The sequence below is a fragment of the Ranitomeya imitator genome, chromosome 3 (assembly GCF_032444005.1).
Source record: "Ranitomeya imitator isolate aRanImi1 chromosome 3, aRanImi1.pri, whole genome shotgun sequence".
Lineage (NCBI taxonomy): Eukaryota > Metazoa > Chordata > Amphibia > Anura > Dendrobatidae > Ranitomeya > Ranitomeya imitator.
The window spans coordinates 826207117-826234364 of record NC_091284.1 but is presented as its reverse complement, the minus strand read 5'-3'; the positions used below and the strand labels follow the sequence as shown (position 1 = coordinate 826234364).

The following is a 27248-nucleotide window of genomic DNA, read 5'->3' as shown; positions in this document are numbered from 1 at the left end:
CAGAACGTACCCGGGATGAAGAGAAAACGCCGCCGCAGCACACTGCACATGGTGAGAACCCCGCCATGATGTACTCGCAGGCTGTAGAGGTGCAACTCGCTTACAAGCCGGCGCCATCTGTTCTTCTCTGCATCATTTTACCCCCTAAGGGCGGCAGACGTGAACATAAACCTGTGATTGCCAGCTGAGGCGGAAACTATTTTGGGCAGAGCGACTTCCACATTGTCATAATGCTGCAGAAGGAGTCGAGCAGGAGATGCCGCGTCTGACTTCCCCCATTTCACCTGCTGCAGCCTCACGTGACGTCTCGTGTAGCGGCTGGAATATTGCTTTATTTCAAATTTTAATTTTTTTCCCCAAACTGCGTGCAGGTAAAACCCACCTAAATTCAGAAACAAAAATCCTGGTAAAGATGTCCAATATTCAAAGCTGCACAATGAGCAATATGGCCAGAATATTTTCTTTGGTGCCTTTTTTCTTTTTTTCGCTGGGTACCAATTAAAACTAAATTTAACATGAATGGCATCCTCACTGGAATCAACAGCAATTAGGGTGGGTGTCCACTAAAATATATACGGTACATTTGTCTGAAAAAGTGTTTGCACCCTCCTGACTTCCTATTCTTTTGCATGTTTGTCACACTTAAGTGTTTCCGATCACCAAACAAATGTAAATATTAGACAAAGATAACACAAGTAATCACTAGGGATGAGCGAATAGCTTTGGACAACTCCGAATAGCTATAGCGCTTACCGAATAGCTGCATCAGAAACCTGGATACCCGGAGCGCTCCTGATAATCAGCTGTTCGGTGCCTCAGCTGCATGCGTCACGGCTGTGCGACAGTCACAATGGCGGCCGTTTCTGTGCTGCATCCGCATGTGTCACGGCTGTGCGACAGTCACAATGGCGGCCGTTTCTGTGCTGCATCCGCATGTGTCATGGCTGTGCGACAGTCACAATGGCGGCCGTTTCTGTGCTGCATCCGCATGTGTCATGGCTGAGCGACAGTCACAATGGCGGCCGTTTCTGTGCCGCAGCTGCATGTGTCATGGCTGAGCGACAGTCACAATGGCGGCCGTTTCTGTGCTGCATCCGCATGTGTCACGGCTGTGCGACAGTCACAATGGCGGCCGTTTCTGTGCTGCATCCGCATGTGTCATGGCTGAGCGACAGTCACAATGGCGGCCGTTTCTGTGCTGCATCCGCATGTGTCACAGCTGTGGGACAATCACAACACATGCATGGAGAGCCCAACAGACTCCATGCGTGTGTCACGATTGTCACACAGCCGTGACACATGCAGCTGCAGCACAGAAAAGGCCGCCGTTGTGACTGTCGTACAGTCCGTGACACATGCAGCTGCAGCACAGAAAAGGCCGCCGTTGTGACTGTCGTACAGTCCGTGACACATGCAGCTGCAGCACAGAAAAGGCCGCCGTTGTGACTGTCGCACAGCCGTGACACATGCAGCTGCAGCACAGAAAAGGCCGCCGTTGTGACTGTCGCACAGCCGTGACACATGCAGCTGCAGCACAGAAAAGGCCGCCGTTGTGACTGTCGCACAGCCGTGACACATGCAGCTGCAGCACAGAAAAGGCCGCCGTTGTGACTGTCGCACAGCCGTGACACATGCAGCTGCAGCACAGAAAAGGCCGCCGTTGTGACTGTCGCACAGCCGTGACACATGCAGCTGCGGCACCGAATAGCTGATTATCAAGAGCGCTCCTGGTATCAGAGTTCCCACATAGGAAAAAGTATATGCACAAATGGGATCACCACAACAATAGTAAAGTACAAAAAAATGCCAATTTTTATTGAGCACATCACACAAAAACATTAAAAACAATTAAAAACCCACACAACATGGGTAGAGGTAGTGGGTCCACTTCAATACATGGTCAATTCTACAGAGAACTGCATAGTCAATTATCACAGAGTATACGTTGACATAATCAAAATACAATAGCCAAGTATTTTGCGGTATATGCATGCTGTCATGTCCAAAAAAATACCATTCCCCATAGGTATAATAGAAAACACAATTATAGATATCTATCCAAAAGGCAGCATATAAAGCTGGAAGGGATAACCAGGCTGTGTATTTGACAACCTAGGTACAGCAGATGGCAGAAAATCAACAGGGTTTCCACCCTAGACGCTATATCCTTACCTTGCCTGACAAAAAGGTTGAGGCTATTATGCCTACCATGCCAGTATCTGAGGGGTTACCTTTTTGTCAGGCTAGGTAAGGATATAGCGTCTAGGGTGGAAACCCTGTTGACCATCTGCTGTACTTAGGTTATCAAATACACAGCCTGGTTATCCCTTCCAACTTTATATGCTGCCTTTTGGATAGATATCTATAATTGTTTTCTATTATATCTATGGGGAATGGTATTATACTTGGCTATTGTATTTTGATTATGTCAACGTATACTCTGTGATGATTGACTGTGCAGTTCTCTGTGGTATTGACCATATATTGAAGTGGACCCACTACCTCTACCCATGTTGTGTGGGTTTTTAATTGTTTTTAATGTTTTTGTGTGATGTGCTCAATAAAAATTGGCATTTTTTTGTACTTTACTATTGTTGTGGTGATCCCATTTGTGCATATAGTTTTTTTTCTATGTGGTTATACTCGTATGTGATATGCACTAGGTGATCCCCTTATGTATTATAAGTGGATGGTGCCCGCTCGAAACTGTGTTGGTATCAGAGTTCCCGATGCAGCTATCGGTAGAGCGCTATAGCTATTCAGGTAAGGAGCTATCCAAAGCTATTTACTCATCCGTAGAAATCACAAAATGCAATTTATAAATTAATAATATATTAATAATCTAAAAAGAAATCCAAACCTACAGGGTCCTGTGTGAAAGTGATTGTCCCCTAAACCTAATAACTGGTTGGGCCGCCATTAGCAGCAACAACTGCAATCAAGCGTTTGCGATAACTGGCAGTGAGTCCTTTACAACACTCTGGAGGAATTTTGGCTACTCATCTTTGCAGAACTGCTGTAATTCAGCCACATTGGAGGGTTTCAGAGCGTGAACAGCCTTTTTAAGGTCATGCCAAAGCATCTCAATCAGATTAAGATTAGGACTTTGACTAGGCCACTCCAAAGTCTTAATTTTGTTTTTCTTAAGCCATTCAGAGGTGGACTTGCTGGTGTGTTTTGAATAATTTTCCTGGTGCTAAAACCAATTGCGCTTCATCTTGAGGTCACAAATGGAGATGAGGGAATAGTTCAGTTCGGCTCGCAATTTTTTTAAATCGTTGAATATAGCCAAACATACACGGTACAAAAGCTGGTGTTTCCCACACTGTGTAACAGTGTGGGAAACACCGGCGTTGCAGTGCTGATCGGCAGTAATATCAATGGCCTCTTACCAACCTGAGAATACCAGCCCCCAGCTGGCTGCTTAAGGCTAAGTTCACACTGCATTAGCAGCAGCCCGTTCAGCACATACGCTAACGGGCTGCTGTGACGCAAGTTCCGGCGTTTGCATCGCGCTAGCGCAGATAGAGCCAGCGTCTCCGGGTCCGTCACTCAATGATGGCACATCCCTAGCGCTTGCCCATTATGGGCGTGCGCTAGCGATGCGTCCAACATTGCAGTCAATGGCAGCCGTAACGGCCTACGTTACACCGCGTTTATGCTGCGGTGTAACGTAGTCCGTCTAACGGACACCATTGACGCAGTGTGAACCTGGCCATAACAAGGCTGAAATAATCTAAGAAATATCTACCAATCCCAAAAGTTTATTGCAGCAAGGTAGAAATGGTGCTAAATTGGACTACAATTTTAACTACCGTATATACTCGAGTATAAGCCGACCCGAGTATAAGCCGACCCCCTAATTTTGCAACAAAAAACTGGGAAAACTTATTGACTCGAGTATAAGCCTAGGGTGGAAATGCAGCATTTACCGGTGAATTTCAAAAATAAAAATAGATCATTATTTCCCCATAGCTGTGCCATACAGTGCTCTGCACCGTTCATATTTCCCCATAGCTGTGCCATATACGGTGCTCTGCACCGTTCATTGTGCCCCATAGATGTGCCATATACGGTGCCCTGCACCGTTCACTGTGCCCCATAGATGTGCCATATACGGTGCCCTGCACCGTTCACTGTGCCCCATAGATGTGCCATATACGGTGCTCTGCACCGTTCACTGTGCCCCATAGATGTGCCATATACGGTGCTCTGCACCGTTCACTGTGCCCCATAGCTGTGCCATATACGGTGCTCTGCACCGTTCATTGTGCCCCATAGATGTGCCATATACAGTGCTCTGCACCGTTCACTGTGCCCCATAGATGTGCCATATACGGTGCCCTGCACCGTTCACTGTGCCCCATAGATGTGCCATATACGGTGCTCTGCACCGTTCACTGTGCCCCATAGATGTGCCATATACGGTGCTCTGCACCGTTCACTGTGCCCCATAGATGTGCCATATACGGTGCTCTGCACCGTTCACTGTGCCCCATAGATGTGCCATATACGGTGCTCTGCACCGTTCACTGTGCCCCATAGATGTGCCATATACGGTGCCCTGCACCGTTCACTGTGCCCCATAGATGTGCCATATACGGTGCCCTGCACCGTTCACTGTGCCCCATAGATGTGCTCCATATACGGTGCTCTGCACCGTTCACTGTGCCCCATAGATGTGCCATATACGGTGCCCTGCACCGTTCACTGTGCCCCATAGATGTGCTCCATATACGGTGCTCTGCACCGTTCACTGTGCCCCATAGATGTGCTCCATATACGGTGCTCTGCACCGTTCACTGTGCCCCATAGATGTGCCATATACGGTGCTCTGCACCGTTCACTGTGCCCCATAGCTGTGCCATATACGGTGCTCTGCACCGTTCACTGTGCCCCATAGATGTGCCATATACGGTGCCCTGCACCGTTCACTGTGCCCCATAGATGCTCCACATAAATCTCTGCCGCTGCTGCTGCAATAAAAAAAAAAAAACACATACTCACCTCCCTTGATTGCAGCTCCCGGCGTCTCGTTCCGGCGCCTCCATCTTCCCGGCGTCTCTGCTCTGACTGATCAGGCAGAGGGCGCCGCGCACACTATATGCGTCATCGCGCCCTCTGCCTGCACAGTCAGAGCGCAGACGCCGGGAAGATGGAGGCGCCGGCCGGGAAGATGGAGCGACGCTCGGCGGCTGGAACGCGGACAGGTGAATATGCTATACTTACCTAGTCCTGGCGATCCTCGCGCTGTCCCTCTGCCTGGTCTTCGGTGCCGCAGCTTCTTTCTCTATCAGCGGTCACCGGCACCGCTGATTAGAGGAATGAATAGGCGGCTCCGCCCCTATGGGAGGTGGAGCCGCGTATTCATTTCTCTAATGAGCGGTCCCACGTGACCGCTGAAGAGGGGAAGAAGCTGCAGCACAGAAGACCGTGGGACGGCAGGGACAGCGCGAGGATCGCTGGGACTAGGTAAGTATGCCTCAGCGCCCTCACCCGCCGACCCTGCCACCCACCTTGACTCGAGTATAAGCCGAGAGGGGCACTTTCAGCCCAAAATTTTGGGCTGAAAATCTCGGCTTATACTCGAGTATATACGGTATTATTAATTAAAACCAAATTTTGACAAAGACCACAAACCAGACACTATACTACAAACAACAATATACACCCAATATTGAACACACAACTTCTATGGGTATATCAAAATTCAAATATTTACTCAGAGGAGTTCCTAAATCTTAGTCTCTCAGCCAATAGACTCATACAACTTGAGCAATAGCATAGCAGTGACTTTTGGCACTATGCAGCCGCTTTCTATATTATAAGCGAATAAAGAACGTAGCTGTACTATATAAATGCCACACATTGCATAGTAGCCATAATTATCAACCAAAAAAACAAAACAAAAAACAGCTGCTTAAGATAATGGAACAGTCTCACCCAGATTCATATACATCGATTCTTCCTGGTCTCTAGGACGGCTCCAAAAGATGCTTTTGTTGATCCGAAGGTGGGAGACGGGTGTACATCAGTCCCCGTGAAATTCACAACCCACCATTAGGATTCTCAAACATCATATATTATCAACGTGGCCTCCCAACGCGTTTCATTTCTCAAATCAGGGAAGGAAAAGAAATAAATAAATTGCCAGGTTGGGGAGAGAAGGTGTTTTCCGCTCAAGGAATAAACAACCTTCTTATTCAAGATCATCTTGCGGTCTCCCCAACCTGGCAATTTATTTATTTATTTCTTTTCCTCCCCTGATGATTTGAGAAATGAAACGCGTTGGGAGGCCATGGGGATAATATTTGATGTTTGAAAATCCTAATGGTGGGTTTTGAATTTCACGGGGACTGATGTACACCCGTCTCCCACCTTCGGATCAACAAAAGCATCTTTTGGAGCCGTCCTAGAGACCAGGAAGAATCGATGTATATGAATCTGGGTGAGACTGTTCCATTATCTTAAGCAGCTGTTTTTTGTTTTGTTTTTTTGGTTGATAATTATGGCTACTATGCAATGTGTGGCAATTATATAGTACAGCTACGTTCTTTATTCGCTTATAATATAGAAAGCGGCTGCATAGTGCCAAAAGTCACTGCTATGCTTTTGCTCAAGTTGTAGGAGTCTATTGGCTGAGAGACTAAGATTTAGGAACTCCTCTGAGTAAATATTTGAATTTTGATATACCCATAGAAGTTGTGTGTTCAATATTAAGTGTATATTGTTTGTAGTATAGTGTCTGGTTTGTTCTTGTCAACATTTGGTTTTAATTATTAATATTAAAGGTTAAATTTTAGTCCAATTTAGCACCATTTCTACCTCTAGCAAGGCTGGTTGTCAAAAAATGGGGAGGACCCCCAAGCCGTGTTTTTTTTTTTTTTTTTTTTTTTTTTTAAATAAATAATTTGTATAATTAAGAATATGGTGTGGGGACCCCTCTATTGTTAACTAGCGCTGCTGACAGCTGAGGGTTGCATCCCCAGCTGTGAGTTTTGCCTGGCTGGTTCTCAAGTACAGGGGAACCAATGCGTTTTTTAAAATTTATTTATAGTGCAGGCGACAGATGAATACTCCTATCAGCTGCTTCTGCTGTCACTTGTTATTAGTGGCAGCAGGCATCGGCTGATGGGAGCTGTAGTCCCAAAAGCCGCCACCTGCTGTCATTGTTCTCACTTGAATAAAACTTTCATCATTCTCCCCTGCTCGTGCTGATTGCTGGCAGAGTAGGAGAGAATGATGAGTCGTCTTCAGCACTAGGTGCTGGGGAACAGCGCTTACTGTAGCGCTTCTTCCCTGGCACCCACCGTGTGTTACTGATGCGGCACACGGTTGCCACACGTATTACACAAGCGGACACAAACATCTTCGGTACCGTTTTGACATTAGTGCGAATGCCGTAGAATTTCCCACAGTGCTCGCACTAATGTCAGGAACGTGAACTGAGTTCATTGGCTGTGAACTCCCAGGACCTGTCTGAAGGAACTTTCTCATTCTCGCGGTGACGTCAGACAGGTCCTATGAGTTTACCGCGAGATTCTGGGCAGCGGTAGCAGACGTCTGCGTCCCTGCTGGATGACAGGCCGTATGGTCGCATCATGCTACCATGCAGCCTGCCATGTAGATGTAGCAGAGCTAGACCCGTCCTGGGAGAAATGGATTAGTAGCATCTTTGTGGAAAGATGAGGAATATTGTTTTTTTTATTTTAAACTCTTCTGCAGAGGTGGAATGGGCGAGGACTTAATTAAACCATACGCACGATTTATTAAAGGAGTCTGTCATTCTTTCAATTAAAGGACTTTTTCTTGGTGTCTGTTTTCTTACAATGTGGCTATGGGGATAGTAATCTTAGTAACATACATAGTAACATAGTTAGTAAGGCCGAAAAAAGACATTTGTTCAGCCTATATTCCATCATAATAAATCCCCAGATTTACGTCCTTCTACAGAACATAATAATTGTATGATACAATATTGTTCTGCTCCAGGAAGACATCCAGGCCTCTCTTGAACCCCTCGACTGAGTTCGCCATCGCCACCTCCTCGTCTTATTGACGCCTCTCCAATACTAACCTTGGAGCTTAAAGGCAATCTGTCACCCCATTTTAGGCCTATAAGCTAAGGCCACTGCCATCAGTGGCTTATCTACAGCATTCTATAATGCTGTAGATATGCCCCCCCCCCCCCCTTCCCCCGATATAACCTGAAAGATAAGAAAAACAAGTTAGATTATACTCACCCAGGGGAGGTCCGATGGGCGTCACGGTCCGGGTCCTGCGCCTCCCATCTTCATACGATGACGTCCTTGTTTGCTTCCTGACGCGGCTCCTGTTGAGGGCAGAGCAAAGTACTGCAGTGCGCAGGCGTCGGGAAAGGTCAGAGAGGCCCTGCGCACTGCAGTGCTTTGCTCTGCCCTCAACAGGGTCAACAGAATTTCTGCAGTACTCAAGGTTCCTAAGAGCACAGTGGCCTCCATAATCCTTAAATGGAAGAAGTTTGGGACCAGCAGAAGTCTTCCTAGACCTGGCCGTCCTGCCAAACTGAGCAATCGTGGGAGAAGAGCCTTGGTGAGAGAGGTAAAGAAGAACCCCAAGATCACTGCGGCTGAGCTCCAGAGATGCAGTAGGGAGATGGGAGAAAGTTCCACAAAGTCACCTATCACTGCAGCCTCCACCAGTCAGGCCTTCATGGCAGAGTGGCCGACGGAAGCCTCTCCTCAGTGCAAGACACATGAAAGCCCGCATAGTTTCCTAAAAACGCACGAAGGACTCCCAAACTATGAGAAATAAGATTCTTTGGTCTGATGAGATGAAGATAGAATTATCAACAAAAAGGTCTAAGCGGTATGTGTGGAGAAAACCAGGCACTGCTCATAATTTGCCCAATACAATCCAAACAGTGAAACATGGTGGTGGCAGCATCATACTATGGGGGTGTTTTTCAGCTGCAGGGACAGGACGACTGGTTGTCATTGACGGAAACATGAATGCGGTGAAGTGCTCAGATATCCTGGATGAAAACCTCTTCCAGAGTGCTCTGGACCTCAGACTTGGCCGAAGGTTCACCTTCCAACAAGACAATGACCCTAAGCACACAGCTAAAATAACAAAGGAGCGGCTTCAGAACCACTCTGTGATTATTCTTGACTGGCCCAGCCAGAGCCCGGACCTAAACCCAATGGAGCATCTGTGAAGAGACCTGAAAATGGCGTCCACCAACGTTCACCATCCAACCTGACGGAACTGGAGAGGATCTGCAAGGAGGAATGGCCGAGGATCCCCAAATCCAGGGGTGAAAAACATGTTACATCATTCCAAAGAAGATTCATGGCTGCACTATGGTTATTCTACTCAATACTGAGCAAAGTGTCTGGATGCTTAAGACTATGTGAAATTTCATTTTTATTTATTTTTTTATTTTTATTTTTTATAAATTTGCAGAAAATTCTTAATTTCTGTATTTATTTTTTTTCCAGTTGATGGGGTGCAGAGTGTACATTAATGAGAAAAAAAAATGAACTTTTTAGAATTTACCAAATGGCTGCAATGAAGCAAAGAGTGAAAAACTTTAAAGGGGTCTGAATACTTTCCGTACCCACTGTAGATGTGCCTGTCCTGGGTCGGCTGAGAGCTGATGTTTTTAGCCTGGTGGGGGGGGGGGGAGGCAGTATCCATAGCATAGGAAGGGGCCATCAATATCAGCCCGCAGCTGTCTACACAGTCTTTGCTGGTTAATTATAGGGGGGACCCTATGCCATTTTTTGGGGGGTTCCCCCATTTTAATAGCCAGTAAGTGCTAAGTATACAGCTGTGTGCTGATGTTTATAGCCTGGGAAGGGGATAATACCCCTGGAGCGTCCCAGGCTATTATCGGCCCTCAGCCGTCTGCTTTCCCTCTGCTGGTTACGAAAATTGCCGGCTTTTCTTCGATCTATCTACGTATGTAATATTATGCATACATACATACATACATACATACATACATACATACATACATACATACATACATACATACATACATACACTCACTCTCCTAACCTGTCACGCTATGATTTTATTGAACGCAGCACATGAGTTGCCGGCTTTTATTCTATCTTTTACCGAATGTTACCGACCTTTTCCGAGTATAAGAAGAATGCTCGTGTTACAGATCACGAATCCGAAAGTACCATATTCGTGCCAAATTTGTTTGCTGATCATTTTCTGAACATATTAGCTTATTTCAAGTCAACAAACAGATGGCCGGACATTCTCCTTCAGGATTTTTTGGTAGCCAGCAGAACTCATGGTTCCATTTACCACAGCAAGTCTTCCAGGTCCTGAAGACGCAAAACAGCCCCAGACCATCACACTACCACCACCACCATATTTTACTGTTGGTATCATGGCTGTATAGTTGGTAAGCAAACCAAGACAGGTGTGGCTTTGGTTTGACTAATTCTCGACAACTCCTTTTAAGATTCACGTAAGGTAATTGGGTCAGATCACTAAATACGACATTTTGCTCAGTACTTGTCACGTATCCTGTTTGATTACTGTGGGCTGCAGTGCCGCTGATTAATCAAACTCTAAATGTGCTCTTTCTGCAGCACATTAATGTGATTTATCAGCTGTTGTCAGTTCATGTTTTTCTGTTTTCACCCAGGAAATTTCACCGAAGACGATGGGTCGTTACTGTTGGAGCTCTTGATTCCAACGGTAAGGTTATGCGCGCACACGTTAAGGAATTTTCACGGTTTTTTTTTTTTTCGATATAAAACCGCAAAACAAACCCAACATACACTAAGCATCCTATTTTTTTTAATTTTTTTTTAGAATGCAATCCGCATTTTTTTTTTTTTTTTTTTTTTTTACGCATGCTGCGTTTTTTTCCACGGCGCAATTGCTTTCTGGAAAAAAAAACTGCATATTCATTCTTTGCGGAATCGCAGGGATTCTGCACACACCGGAATGCATTGATCCGCTTACTTTCCGCATGTGGCTATGTCCACCATGCGGGAAGTAAGCAGATCATGTGCGGCTGGTACCCAGGGTGGAGGAGAGGACTCTCCCCAGGCCCTGGGAACCGTATTAATATATATATAAAAAAAAAATAAATTGTGATATTCTCCTCTTCCGGTGTCCCCGGCAGCCTTCCCGCTCCTCACGATGCTCATGTTCCCAATAATGCATTGCGAGAATGACCTGTGATGACGTGCGGTCTTGCGAGACTGCTACGTCATCTCGGGTCATTGCCGCAAAGCATTACTGGTACCGGAGCATCGTGAGGCGCGGGAAAGGCTGCCGGGGACACCGGAAGGTGAGAATATCATGATTTTTTTTTTTTTTTTTAATAATTTTTAACATTAGATCTTGTACTATTGATGCTGCATAAGCAGCATCAATAGTAAAAAGTTGGTCACACTTATCAAACACTGTTTGACAAGTGACCAACCTGTCAATCATTTTTCCAAGCGATGCTACAGATCGCTTGCAAAACACTAGTGTTTAGCAGGGTAAAGCATGCGTTTTTTCCCGCGGCAGGGAGTTCCAGAACTGCCGTGGAAATTTCCGCAGCAATTCCGGACATGTTCACATAGCCTAGGGGTATGTTTCCACGTTCAGGAAACGCTGCGTGTTTGACGCTGCATAGAGACGCAGCGTCCAGATGTTACAGCCTAGTGGAGGGGATTTCATGAAATCCCGTCTCCACTATGCGTGGTAACACATCCGGCGGCCCTGCGATTCCGGACATGCGGCGCGTCTTTTTAGATCGAAGCATGTCCGTTTACCTTGCGGCGATGCTGCGCCACCGCAAGGTATAACACAGGGCCCTATTTGTGGGGTGCAATGGACACATCCGGCATCATCGTGTCTCCAGAAGGGGGCGGAGCGAGTTCGCCGCTCCGTCAAAACCGCCGGCCATCCTGAATGTGGACACGTACCCTAAATGTTGAAAAGAGGAGAGGAACCGGGGCTCCGCTGAGCCCTCCCTTCACTCGCCGTGGTTCTACTGTGCCCTCCATTTTCCTGAAAAATAAAAAGGATTGGCCATTGTAATTCAACATGCTCAATCCTTCTCTCCTCTATTTAATGTTGAAAGGCCCCCGTATACATTACATGGTTACCCAGGCCTAGTGTCAGGTACATTATAGCATTATGGGACTTATGTTATGTACCCCATCTCTAGTAACGCGTTGGACCTTCAGAAACACTACAATCCATCAAGGAGTAAATTCCAATCGGGATATTGACTGTCGGACAAGATAATTGGATGGATAAATGCTTGGTTTAGTTGGACACCACTGTTAGTTTTCTTGACCGTGCATCTCCTGTTCTTCGATTCTTCACTTCCTCCTCTGATCCTTTTGGTAACATCCACAGTATCCTTTCGCTGGATGTTTTTCCTAGATTACACCATTCTCTATACTCTACTCACTTTTTTTTTTTTGAAGGCCTCGCCTCGGCCATTCTGCCACCAAGCGTTGTCCGAAGTCACTTGGATCACCAGATTCTCTCATTCAACTTCTGAAACTCATCACTTCATTTTAGGCTGCGTTTTGTGATCTTGTGTCTATTATTTCCATACAGCGAAGCTCCAGTGTTGTCTCTAATAAAGTGGCAAGAGTGTAAATCCAGCAGCACAACCCTTCGAGATATAAATCCGGGTTCTTGCGATCGTCTTACCCTGGGCCTCTCGTCCTCTAGTGCTAGTTGGGCTCCTATCTGTTGATTGAAAGGTTCTCTGACCTTCATGATACAGTTTAGTGTTTCGCCTTTTGCTACAGAAAACAATCGCGTAGTTATTCTCGCGTCTGTGACCTGGAAATTTTTTGCTTAATGCGAAACAGTTTAGTGTGAAAATGTCGTCTACGCTTCCCCCACCTGCTACAATAGTATTTGGCAAACCGCGTGGAATCCGGTTACTGTTTTACTACCTTGCTGTAGCCATACTGTCATTATCCACCCTCGCGGCATAGAAATTGAGAATTTCCTCTTTACAGCTTTCCACTGTTAAGCAAGGTCGTGTCTTGCTGGGTCATATAAGGAGTCCACGGCAGAGAATACGTCACGCACTGACTTCTTCCATCACTTTTTATCTGCACAGATGTGTGATTCCTGGACCAGCCGTAGATCTCATCTGAGGGGGTCTGTGAATCGCTAATGTGTGCATGTAGCATTACTCCTTAGGCTTCTTTCACACTAGCGTCGGAATCTCCTCGTCGCAATGCGTCGGGGAGAGATTCCGACGCTAGCGTTTGCTGCATTGCACAATGGGTGCAGCGGATGCATTTTTCCGGCGCATCCGCTGCCCCATTGTAAGGTGCGGGGAGGTGGTGGCGGAGTTCCGACCGCGCATAAAAGCGGTCCGTCAGGAGAAAAAACTGTTACATGTAGCATTTTTTTTTCTCCCGACGGTCCGCCAAAGCACGACGCATCCGTCGCAAGACGGATGCGAAGTGTGGCAATCCGTCGCAAATGCGTCGTCAATAGAAGTCTATGGGGAAAAAACGCATCCTGCAAGCACTTTTGCAGGATGCGTTTTTTCTGCAAAACGACGCATTGTGACGGATTTAAAAAAACGCTAGTGTGAAAGTAGCCTTAGACCCGTGGATCCTCAGGGTATGTTCACACTTCGGTTTTCCTCTTTTGCAGTCTTCGCCAGCTTCTGCTATAAATTCCAGAGTAATTGCACATTCTCATCCGTGTGATCTTCATCTACTGATTGTACCCAGAAGTTGACTGTTTACAGGAAACATTTACCCTTCTCACTGCTCAGCTCTGATATTTTCAGCTGCCAGTTGGTTTTTCTAGCTTACCCTTGTAGATGAGCCGCCTTCTGCTGCTGCATTTAACAATCTAGTCACTCGCCCTTTGAACACGCTGCCGGTCTCTTAGGCTACGTTCACATTAGCGTTGCGCGCCGCTGCGTCGGCGACGCAACGCACGACGCACAAAAAACGCGCAAACGCACGCAAAAACGCTGCGTTTTGCGACGCGTGGGTCGTTTTTTGACGAAAATCGGACGCACGAAAAATGCAACTTGTTGCATTTTCTTGCGTCCGACGCTAGCGTCGGAAACGACGCACGTGTCGGAAAACGCAACAAAAAAACGCACGTGTCCCCCATGTTAAACATAGGGGCGCGTCGCCGCTGCGTCGCCGACGCAACAGCGACGCACATTAGCGGAACGCTAATGTGAACGTAGCCTTATATACTTTTCGTACAATATGAAGCACAAAGCCTGATCCCATATTCAACATTTGGTCTGCAAAACACTTATAAGCTTTTTAATAGACAATTTTTATCCTCACCCTATAATGTTAGCTTTACAGCACCTGCCTGACATTGAGATTTTCAGCCCAGATCACATTCCCTTCAATGTAGCTGATCTGCAGTACCCAAAAAACACTGTTTGGTGCTATACTGTTCACCCTTTTTACCTGTTGGTTGGTGTTGAATCCCCACAATCTGATATTGATCACCTAGTATCGCAAGCTATTTTTCTAGTAGAAGACCCTTGACCGGTAGCCCCTCGATGGTCGTCCTTGTTTCATCGGCAATCTGCTGAAATCAATGAGTTTGACGTCCTCATTTTGATGGTGAGGCACAGTTGGTCGTATGGACTTGGATAGGCCTCCATACAATATAGGAGGTAACAGACCCCCTTTAATATACTCTACCACCCATATAACTGCGTATCCTCCCCCTTTCTTGGCATTGGCTTCCATTTTATTTTATTTTTTTATCCATCATTGTACTGGGTCCTGTTTACGAGATGTGCCGGCTGGCGGTGCAGGTGATGAGGGCGCAGTCTCCACTGCTGGCGTCGGGAGGAATGCTCCTGGCCGGGAGGATTGGGATGCTGCAGGACTCCACCAGACCCTCCTTTGTCTCCTTGTGCCTCACAGCTGCCGTTTGACCTCCTGCCAGTCTTCTGAGATCTGATTGTCCATTCATTGTCATGTTTGCGGGGCCTCGCCGCTTCTCTCCTTCCGCAATCAGCACTTCCCAGCTTCTCTTGTCTGAACATTTCAGTAATTGCAGTTATTTCGTATTGCTGTGTTTTCCCCCTCACTCAGATTAATCACTAGATGGAAAAGAATCGCTCGAAGCTCAGGCATGTGCTGACATTGAGCACTCGTGTAGACCATTGGCAATTGTGACAACAGACCTCATTGCTTCACTATAAACCAGTGACTATGTACACAGTGACTGCACCAGCAGAATAGTGAGTGTAGCTCTGGGGTATAATACAGGATGTAACTCAGGATCAGTAATGTAATGTATGTACACAGTGACTGCACCAGCAGAATAGTGAGTGTAGCTCTGGGGTATAATACAGGAAGTAACTCAGGATCAGTAATGTATGTACACAGTGACTGCACCAGCAGAATAGTGAGTGCAGCTCTGGGGTATAATACAGGATGTAACTCAGGATCAGTAATGTATGTACACAGTGACTGCACCAGCAGAATAGTGAGTGCAGCTCTGGGGTATAATACAGGATGTAACTCAGGATCAGTAATGTAATATATGTACACAGTGACTGCACCAGCAGAATAGTGAGTGCAGCTCTGGGGTATAATACAGGAAGTAACTCAGGATCAGTAATGTAATGTATGTACACAGTGACTGCACCAGCAGAATAGTGAGTGCAGCTCTGGAGTATAATACAGGAGGTAACTCAGGATCAGTAATGTATATACACAGTGACTGCACCAGCAGAATAGTGAGTGCAGCTCTGGAGTATAATACAGGATGTAACTCAGGATCAGTAATGTATGTACACAGTGCCTGCACCAGCAGAATAGTGAGTGCAGCTCTGGGGTATAATACAGGATGTAACTCAGGATCAGTAATGTAATGTATGTACACAGTGACTGCACCAGCAGAATAGTGAGTGCAGCTCTGGGGTATAATACAGGATGTAACTCAGGATCAGTAATGTATGTACACAGTGACTGCACCAGCAGAATAGTGAGTGCAGCTCTGGAGTATAATACAGGATGTAACTCAGGATCAGTAATGTAATGTATGTACACAGTGACTGCACCAGCAGAATAGTGAGTGCAGCTCTGGAGTATAATACAGGATGTAACTCAGGATCAGTAATGTAATGTATGTACACAGTGACTGCACCAGCAGAATAGTGAGTACAGCTCTGGGGTATAATACAGGAGGTAACTCAGGATCAGTAATGTAATATCTGTACACAGTGACTGCACCAGCAGAATAGTGAGTGCAGCTCTGGAGTATAATACAGGATGTAACTCAGGATCAGTAATGTAATTATGTACACAGTGACTGCACCAGCAGAATAGTGAGTGCAGCTCTGGAGTATAATACAGGATGTAACTCAGGATCAGTAATGTAATATATGTACACAGTGACTGCACCAGCAGAATAGTGAGTGCAGCTCTGGGGTATAATACAGGAAGTAACTCAGGATCAGTAATGTAATGTATGTACACAGTGACTGCACCAGCAGAATAGTGAGTGCAGCTCTGGAGTATAATACAGGATGTAACTCAGGATCAGTAATGTAATGTATGTACACAGTGACTGCACCAGCAGAATAGTGAGTGCAGCTCTGGAGTATAATACAGGAGGTAACTCAGGATCAGTAATGTAATGTATGTACACAGTGACTGCACCAGCAGAATAGTGAGTGCAGCTCTGGAGTATAATACAGGATGTAACTCAGGATCAGTAATGTAATGTATGTACACAGTGACTGCACCAGCAGAATAGCGAGTGCAGCTCTGGAGTATAATACAGGAGGTAACTCAGGATCAGTAATGTAATGTATGTACACAGTGACTGCACCAGCAGAATAGTGAGTGCAGCTCTGGAGTATTATACAGGATGTAACTCAGGATCAGTAATGTAATGTATGTACACAGTGACTGCACCAGCAGAATAGTGAGTGCAGCTCTGGGGTATAATACAGGATGTAACTCAGGATCAGTAATGTATGTACACAGTGACTGCACCAGCAGAATAGTGAGTGCAGCTCTGGGGTATAATACAGCATGTAACTTAAGTTCAACCTTAACATATTGATCTAGAAGAGTGCAAAATCACCATGTTGTTCTTTTAGAGACATTTTAAATGGTTTAATGCAAATTGTATTAGGAGACAATGAATTTCAGACCTCGTTAGTGATCCGGTCAGTGGTCAGGGTATCGCTGAGCTTGAGGTGCTGGTCGCTGCCATGTTTACTGGGCTGGTGATAGTTCTCTCTTCTGGAGGATGATGATGATCCTCCCATGGTAAGGGACCAGAAGGACTTAGACACTAAGGTAAAAATCAGCTTTCTTTCGTTTTGTTAGAATAATAGGTCATGTAGATTTCTGTATATTGTGCCTTGAGGTTTTATTCTTGAGACCACCCAGTTGGATCTCTTACATTTTGGCTTTGTGTGTGCACAAATCGGAGACTAATCCCATCTCCCAGAAGGTACGCGAGTGCCAGGATGGGCTGTGTGGTTGGCAGACATGGACCTACTCACAGCATTTACTGAGGCTTCTTCTGAGCTTTCAGCATTTTTTTTTTTTTAATTTATTTATTTTTATTTTTTTCTGTTGCATCCAGACATGCTGGTCTTTGTAGCTCCTGGCTGTTCTCGTGGACCTGCATTGGGCGGCGCTGATCGTACAGTGCTCTACTGATGGATGTATACATAATGAGCGGAGCCGATCTCCAGCCTTCCCTCTGTTTCTTAGATTTGCTTGTGTCATCAGGGAAATGTTTGCAGGTTCTACGCCAGCACAATAGATGCCGCCGTGACTTTGCTTCATGTGAAGGGCAGATACCTCCTTTTTTTTTTTTTTTTTTTTTTTTTTTTTTTCCATGGGTCTTCGAGAGGAAAAGGTTTATTTTACTATATCAATAATGGTTATGAAATATTAACCTCCTTTCCTTTTTTCCAACGTCCCCACCTCACCACCGCCAGATGGACACTGTAGTAGTAAAAAAAAAAATTTAAAGTTTTCATTTTGACTGTCCATAAATCTCCCTTGTCGGTTTGTACCCTACATACTAGATTTACAGACCTTCTTCTTCTTCTTTTTTTTTTTTTTTTTTTTAAAGATTGTCTTGTTAGTTGCAATGAATATTATTTGGTATAAATGTCGCTGTTCTCCTGAATCCGGCATTTTCTTTTTTTTTTTCTTCTGTCCATGCGCCTCTTTGTTCCTGAGATATGGCCTCTTCCTCCTAGTCGTGGTTTTTATTAATAATAATAATATTATTATTATTATTATTATTATTATTATTATTATTATATATTTTTATTTTTTTTATTTTTTTTGCTAAGTGGGTGTGGACCGTGAGTTTTTGGGTACCTTGCCCCCTTTTGGTGTTAAAAAAAAAAAAAAAAAAAAAAAATGCTGTATTTATATACAGGTAAAAAGGGGGGCATATCTCAGGAACAGAGAGGCGCAGGAACTAAAGTAAAACTATGCCGGATTCAGGAGCATGGCGGCATTTACACCAGATAAGAGAATGATCGGTTTATGGCAAGTGACCGGTCCTCTTTAGGGGCCTGGTCCAGACTGATGAAAGTATAATCCCCGGTTTGTATAGCATTGATTAGGTCAGGATTTACATCTGAAAGACGAGATGCAACAAGGGTTTACTGGTTGTTGTTTGCACTTGTTTGTCGTTTTTACACTCCAGTCACATAAAAAGCTGCATTTAAAAATCTTCTAACTGAAGGATATTTTTTCACATTCTTCCCTTTTTTCCGCATGTAGCTATTTGGGTCTATACAGGAATTCAGTGGGGGTTTATTGCATTCTGCTCCGGAGGATTCTTTTTAACTCTGCTTTTTTTTTTCTTTGCTGAAATGTTGATTTTTGATCATGCTGCTCGGGTATTTAAATGTCAGGAAATCATTCAGAAGAAAATGTAAAGGTCATACACTTGGTATTAAGTCGTATTACAGAGCAGAAAGTCCTCCAGAAAGCGAATATTCCCTGGCGTCTGAGTAATGGACCTCTCCAGCCGGTAATGACTGAACTGCCGGCTGCTAGTCCGATGGGGGTCCTGGACAGAGACCTACATTTGGGGTCTACCATTGCCTTCCATAAACCGCCAAACCCATCGGGGTGTTTGGAAGAGGAACGTGCGGGATTGACAGCGGCTTACTCCCCAAGAAAAACTTCACTTTAGGTTGAAGGCTTATGGATTGAAGGCTATCGCTGATGGATGCTTCATGCTTGTATTTTGGCCTGTGAAATCTGGGGGGTCCCAAATGTGCACATGATCAGTAGGGGGTCCCATGGCTGGTTCTTGAGGACCACCACAGGAGAGTTCAAGAAGCGCTGCTGTATCACAAGGGGCTGCCTTACAGTGTGTGTTGGATATGGATCTTGTAAGGTCAATGTCAGGAGGCTGTTCTAAAGGGCAGCTGTAGAACGGGATGCTCTTGCTCTCTGTTCCTGTCTGCGGTGCCAGGCCTTGTACCCTGCAGTTTTTATTTTCCGACATTGTTTATCACCACGTTTCTTAGAGACATGCAGGTGCTTCTCACAAAATTAGAATATCGTCAAGAAGTTAATTTATTTACCGGAAGTTCTTCATTGGCTGTAAGCCATAATCATCAACATTAACCCCTTCCCGACCCATGACGCCACGTAGGCGTCATGAAAGTCTGTGCCAATCCGACCCATGACGCCTATGCGGCGTCATGGAAAGATCGCGTCCCTGCAGGCCGGGTGAAAGGGTTAACTCCCATTTCACCCGATCTGCAGGGACAGGGGGAGTGGTAGTTTAGCCCAGGGGGGGTGGCTTCACCCCCTCGTGGCTACGATCGCTCTGATTGGCAGTTTCACTTTCAACAGCCAATCAGAGCGATTTGTAATATTTCACCTATTATAACGGGTGAAATATTACAATCCAGCCATGGCCGATGCTGCAATATCATCGGCCATGGCTGGAAATACTAATGTGCCCTCACCCCACCCCACCGATCGCCCCCGCAGCCCCCCGATCTGGCCGGTACACTGCTCCGGCTCCTCTCCGTCCAGTGCTCCGCTCCCCCCCCCCCCCCGTGCTCTTGTCCGCTCCCCCCGTGCTCCAATCACCCCCCCGTGCTCCAATCACCCCCCCGTGCTCCAATCACCCCCCCGTGCTCCAATCACCCCCCCTGCACTCCGATCCACACCCCCCGGTGCTCCGTTCCAGCCCCCCCGTGCTCCGTTCCACCCCTCCCGCGCTCCGATCCCCCCCCGTGCTCCGATCCCCCCCCCCCGTGCTCCGATCCCCCCCCTTGTCCCCCCCCCACCCCATCATACTTACCGATCCAGCCGGGGTCCCGTCCATCTTCTCCCTGGGCGCCGCCATCTTCCAAAATGGCGGGCGCATGTGCAGTGCGCCCGCCGAATCTGCCGGCCGGCAGATTCGTTCCAAAGTGCATTTTGATCACTGAGAGAGATTATATCTCAGTGATCAAAATAAAAAAAATAATAAATGACCCCCCCCCCTTTGTCACCCCCATAGGTAGGGACAATAAAAAAATAAAGAAATTTTTTTTTTTTTCCACTAATGTTAGGTTAGGGTTAGGGTTAGGGGTAGGGTTAGGGCTAGGGGTAGGGTTAGGGCTAGGGTTAGGGTTTCGGTATGTGCACACATATTCTGGTCCTCTGCGGATTTTTCCGCTGCGGATTTGATAAATCCGCAGTGCTAAACCGCTGCGGATTTATGGCGGATTTACCGCGTTTTTTTCTGCGCATTTCACTGCGGTTTTACAACTGCGATTTTCTATTGGAGCAGTTGTAAAACCGCTGCGGAATCCGCACAAAAGAAGTGACATGCTGCGGAATGTAAACCGCTGCGTTTCCGTGCAGTTTTTCCGCAGCATGTGTACAGCGATTTTTGTTTCCCGTAGGTTTACATTGAACTGTACACTCATGGGAAACTGCTGCGGATCCGCAGCGTTTTCCGCAGCGTGTGCACATACCTTTAGAATTAGGCTATGTGCACACGGTGCGGATTTGGCTGCGGATTCGCAGCAGTGTTCCATCAGGTTTACAGTACCATGTAAACATATGAAAAACCAAATCCGCTGTGCCCATGGTGCGGAAAATACCGCGCGGAAACGCTGCGTTGTATTTTCCGCAGCATGTCAATTCTTTGTGCGGATTCCGCAGCGTTTTACACCTGTTCCTCAATAGGAATCCGCAGGTGAAATCCGCACAAAAAACACTGGAAATCCGCGGAAAATCCGCAGGTAAAACGCAGTGCCTTTTACCCGCGGATTTTTCAAAAATGGTGCGGAAATATCTCACACGAATCCGCAACGTTGGCAGATAGCCTTAGGGTTAGGGTTGGAATTAGGGTTGTGGTTATGGTTAGGGGTGTGTTGCGGTTAGGGTTGTGTTTAGGGTTATGGCTACAGTTGGGATTAGGGTTAGGGGTGTGGGGGGGTTAGTGTTGGAGGTAGAATTAAGGGGTTACCACTGTTTAGGCACATCAGGGGTCTCCAAACGCAACATGGCGCCACCATTGATTCCAGCCAATCTCGTATTCAAAAAGTCAAATGGTGCTCCCTCACTTCTGAGCCCCGACGTGTGCCCAAACAGTGGTTTACCCCCACATATGGAGTACCAGCATACTCAGGACAAACTGCGCAACAATTACTGGGGTCCAATTTCTCCTGTTACCCTTGTGAATCTTAAAAAATGCTTGCTAAAACATAATTTTTGAGGAAAGAAAAATGATTTTTTATTTTCACGGCTCTGCGTTGTAAACGTCTGTGAAGCACTTGGGGGTTCAAAGTGCTCACCACATATCTAGATAAGTTCCTTGGGGGGTCTAGTTTCCAAAATGGGGTCACTTGTGGGGGTTTCTACTGTTTAGGCACACCAGGGGCTCTGCAAACGCAACGTGACACCCGTAGACCATTCCATCAAAGTCTGCATTTCAAAACGTCACTACTTCACTTCCGAGCCTCGGCATGTGCCCAAACAGTGGTTTACCCCCACATATGGGGTATCAGCGTACTCAGGAGAAACTGGACAACAACTTTTGGGGTCCAATTTCTTCTGTAACCCTTGGGAAAATAAAAAATTCTGGGCTAAATAATTATTTTTGAGGAAAGAAAACGTATTTAATATTTTCACGGCTCTGCATTATAAACTTCTATGAAGCACTTGGGGGTTCAAAGTGCTCACCACACATCTAGATAAGTTCCTTTGGGGGTCTAGTTTCCAAAATGGGGTCACTTGTGGGGGGTTTCTACTGTTAAGCCACATCAGGGGCTCTGCAAACGCAACGTGACGCCCGCAGAGCATTCCATCAAAGTCTGCATTTCAAAACGTCACTACTTCACTTCCGAGCCCCGGCATGTGCCCAAACAGTGATTTACCCCCACATATGGGGTATCAGCGTACTCGGGAGAAACTGGACAACAACTTTTGGGGTCAAATTTCTCCTGTTACCCTTGGGAAAATAAAAAATTGCAGGCTAAAAGATCATTTTTGAGAAAATAATTTTTTTTTTTTTTATTTTCATGGCTCTGCGTTATAAACTTCTGTGAAGCACTTGGGGGTTCAAAGTCCTCACCACACATCTAGATTAGTTCCTTTGGGGGTCTAGTTTCCAAAATGGTGTCATTTCTGGGGGATCTCCAATGTTTAGGCACACAGGGGCTCTCCAAACGCGACATGGTGTCCGCTAACATTGGAAATAATTTTTCATTCAAAAAGTCAAATGGCGCTCCTTCCCTTCCGAGCCTTACCATGTGCCCAAACAGTGGTTTACCCCCACATGTGAGGTATTGGTGTACTCAGGAGAAATTGCCCAACACATTTTAGGATCCATTTTATCCTGTTGCCCATGTGAAAATGAAAAAATTGAGGCTAAAAGAATTTTTTTGTGAAAAAAAAAAGTACTTTTTCATTTTTATGGATCAATTTGTGAAGCACCTGGGGGTTCAAAGTGCTCACTATGCATCTAGATAAGTTCCTTGGGATGTCTAGTTTCCAAAATGGGGTCACTTGTGGGGGAGCTCCAATTTTTAGGCACACGGGGGCTTTCCAAACGTGACATGGTGTCCGCTAAAGAGTGGAGCCAATTTTTGATTCAAAAAGTCAAATGGCGCTCCTTCCCTTCCAAGCCCTGCCGTGCGCCCAAACAGTGGTTTACCCCCACATATGAGGTATCAGCGTACTCAGGACAAATTGGACAACAACTTTCGTGGTTCAGTTTCTCCTTTTACCATTGGGAAAATAAAAAAATTGTTGCTAAAAGAAAATTTTTGTGACTAAAAAGTTAAATGTTCATTTTTTCCTTCCATGTTGCTTCTGCTGCTGTGAAGCACCTGAAGGGTTAATAAACTTCTTGAATGTGGTTTTGAGTACCTTGAGGGGTGCAGTTTTTAGAATGGTGTCACTTTTGGGTATTTTCAGCCATATAGACCCCTCAAACTGACTTCAAATGTGAGGTGGTCCCTAAAAAAAATGGTTTTGTAAATTTCGTTGTAAAAATGACAAATCGCTGGTCAAATTTTAACCCTTATAACTTCCTAACAAAAAAAAATTTTGTTTCCAAAATTGTGCTGATGTAAAGTAAACATGTGGGAAATGTTATTTATTAGCTATTTTGTGTCACATATCTCTCTGGTTTAACAGAATAAAAATTCAAAATGTGAAAATTGCAACATTTTCAAAATTTTCGCCAAATTTCCGTTTTTATCACAAATAAACGCAGAATTTATTGACCTAAATTTACCACTAACATGAAGCCCAATATGTCACGAAAAAACAATCTCAGAACCGCTAGGATCCGTTGAAGCGTTCCTGAGTTATTACCTCATAAAGGGACACTGGTCAAAATTGCAAAAAACGGCAAGGTCTTTAAGGTCAAAATAGGCTGGGTCTTGAAGGGGTTAACAGAAATAAACACGTGATGTAGATCACTGTGTGTAATGACTCTAATATGAGTTTCACTTTTTGTATTGAAGAACTGAACTTTTTGATAGTCTAATTTTGCGACGAATACTTGTATTTGGAATTTTTCTCCTTTTTCTTTTTTTTTTTTTTCTTTCATCATAGTGGACACCTTCTTATGAAGTTGATTTTTGCGGTCTCTGCTCGAGTGTGTTGTTTGGGAGAGATACAGGTATTTGTTGGGGGCAAAGCTGACCGTCCGGTGTGCAGTGCATTAAAGAATAGGCTAAATATATAGATCAGTTCTGAAAACCCATTCTAGTGGCAGCAATCCGAGGCCTGATGTTCTCCTGTCTGGCTAAATGCCGTGTGTCCTCCTCGCTCTCATGTGCTTGGACCGGAGTAGAACTTTTTTTTTTTTTTCCTCTTCTGAATAAATGATTGATCGGAATTTTGTTAGTGTAATCTGTAGATGGGATCTGATCTATGGGGAGACCACACACCAGATCCTAACTTGGGACAATTGCCGTGAAGGACCCATGAATTAAATGGGATATGCTGGGTCTCTCCTGTCCTGTGCTGGGTCTCTCCTGTCCTGTGCCGGGACTTTCTTTTCACCTGCTGGATTGTTGGTGAGAGCTTGGGTCACTTGTGGAAATCGCAGGATTTCAATGGGTTATCATGGCGGTTTGTTGGCTGGGCTGAAGGCCCTCATGGCCGCCATGTTGGCCTTTCTATCGGAACGTCTCTTAATCTCTTTTGTTGCGTTATGTATCATACGTGATCAAGTCCCGAAGGAGACTAAAAAAGTGGGGGGAAAAAATTAAAACGAGAAAATTGTAAATAGACTTATTTATATTTTTTTTCCTCAGTTAACATGTTTGGTATGGCCACATACGTAAAAGTCCCATCTATCAAAATCTACATTTATTTACATCGTCACCAGCGGTCTTCATTTATTTTTACAAAGTGATTAATGCCTCACACACAAGATTCCATCTGCTGATGAGTGATTGCCGCGATTGCCAACATTGCCCAGTTTTTTGGGACTGTGTTGGGTTTGTTTGTGTTTTTTTTTTTTTTTGTTTTTTTGTTTTTTATAAAGAAATGCTTGTGATGCCCTTTATCATCCAGTTTCCCCGGGTTCCTTATAATATGAACTTGTCAGCAAGAAGTCAAGCAAAGCCGTCAGTAAATCTCCACCAGCAGAATGGAAGGCCTCTGCTGAGAACGATGAGGGCACAGATGTGTGTCTGTCTATACGATAGGGCCAGTATTGGCTTCTTGGATATTTGTCACCCTGTCTTACCTCATACTCCTCTGTACGTAGCAATAATGTGTTTCTAGTTATCCACGCAGCACATTGTAATCTGCTCTGTATAATGTCAGACGGTCAGTGTGCAGAAGCCTGAGCGTCACTATGCCAAGAACGTCTGTCACGCCTGTATCCGATCTTACCTCACCGTGCTTTACTGACGAAATAATAAACTGCTGTTTTATCTACATATTCAATTCTATGATTTCACTGCAGTATTACAGTAGTTACATTCTTGTACATAGGGGCAGTATTATAGTAGTTATATTCTTGTACATAGGGGCAGTATTATAGTAGCTATATTCTTGTACATAGGAGCAGTATTATAGTAGTTATATTCTTGTACATAGGAGCAGTATTATAGTAGTTATATTCTTGTACATAGGGGCAGTATTATAGTAGTTATATTCTTGTACATAGGGGCAGTATTATAGTAGTTATATTCTTGTACATAGGGGCAGTATTATAGTAGTTATATTCTTGTACATAGGAGCAGTATTATAGTAGTTATATTCTTGTACATAGGGGGCAGTATTATATACAAGAATATAACTACTATAGGAGCAGTATTATAGTAGTTACATTCTTGTACATAGGGGCAGTATTATAGTAGTTATATTCTTGTACATAGGGGCAGTATTATAGTAGTTATATTCTTGTACATAGGGGCAGTATTATAGTAGTTATATTCTTGTACATAGGGGCAGTATTATAGTAGTTATATTCTTGTACATAGGGGCAGTATTATAGTAGCTATATTCTTGTACATAGGAGCAGTATTATAGTAGTTATATTCTTGTACATAGGAGCAGTATTATAGTAGTTATATTCTTGTACATAGGGGCAGTATTATAGTAGTTATATTCTTGTACATAGGGAGCAGTATTATAGTAGTTATATTCTTGTACATAGGGGCAGTGTTATAGTAGTTATATTCTTGTACATAGTGTTACATATTTTGTTATACACTGTATACTTCTTGTTGTACTTATTAGAGCTGTTTTTTTTCTTTTCCAGGATCGCAGTATTGTATCACTTCTAGCTGAACTACCTGAAATGACAACAATCTGATTTTTATTTTTTTAATCAACCCCTTATTTCGGTTGTCTCTGAATCTGCTGCTTTGACGTCTGACCAGGATTATTAACCTTTGCTGAAGAGGTAAGTTGTGATTTATACTCTTCCTATATTACTCCATTGGGTACATTGTTTTGTGTGGTGAATGAGAATACGTTCAGTAGGGCTGTGTAGCCATAGTAGCAGACTGGGTTTCATCCCGGTGTGGCATACACGTATGATGCCTCCCGCGTGTCGTACACGTATGATGCCTCCCGCGTGTCGTACACGTATGATGCCTCCCGCGTGGCGTACACGTATAATGCCTCCCGCGTGGCGTACACGTATAATGCCTCCCGCGTGGCATGTCTGGTGTGGACCTCCTACAGTAGGAAATCCTCTGTGAGATCCACTGCAGAATGTTGTGAAAATGTTGCTAAGATCAGTTGATCTTCTGCTGCATTTGCATCGCCGGTCCTTTTACCCTTGTGATTTATTTTTCAACGCAGGCGTAATGGAAAGGCTGACTGCTGGTGATTAGAAGTGGTGAAGTATTTAGGGAAGAATAAAACACAATGATGATGTAAAGCAGGGCCTCAATTATTCATATAATCATGAAAAAATAGACCCCTAAAATGTACCTTTTTAATAATTATTTAAAAGACTGACAAAACTCTAAAAATAAAAAATTATAGAGGTGTGATGATCAATAATAGATTATACGGGGTCCATGTAAAGTTTTGGCATTATACAGGGTGGGACTAACAAATCCCTAATATTCCATAAAGAGCTTACCCTTCCTTGGCTTGGAGGCTGGCAGCCTCATAATTGTGATATGGTGCCTCCGCTCAACGTCTGTATCCATAAAGACCCTGGTTCTCACCTAAACTAGAACGAAAGTGCAGCACAGGTAACATAGTAACATAGTTAGTAAGGCCGAAAAAAGACATTTGTCCATCCAGTTCAGCCTATATTCCATCATAATAAATACCCAGATC

The 27248-nt window shown here is 44.8% G+C and overlaps 1 protein-coding gene across 1 annotated transcript in view; it reads left to right on the top strand.

The window, feature by feature from the left end:
• The window catches only part of FAM168A (family with sequence similarity 168 member A), an 80614-nt gene that overhangs the window by 4641 nt on the left and 48725 nt on the right, over positions 1-27248 (top strand). Inside the window, exon 2 of the mRNA XM_069759429.1 lies at positions 26212-26355. The gene's annotated coding sequence lies outside the window, so the exon portion shown is untranslated. The remainder of the gene's footprint in view (positions 1-26211; positions 26356-27248) is intronic.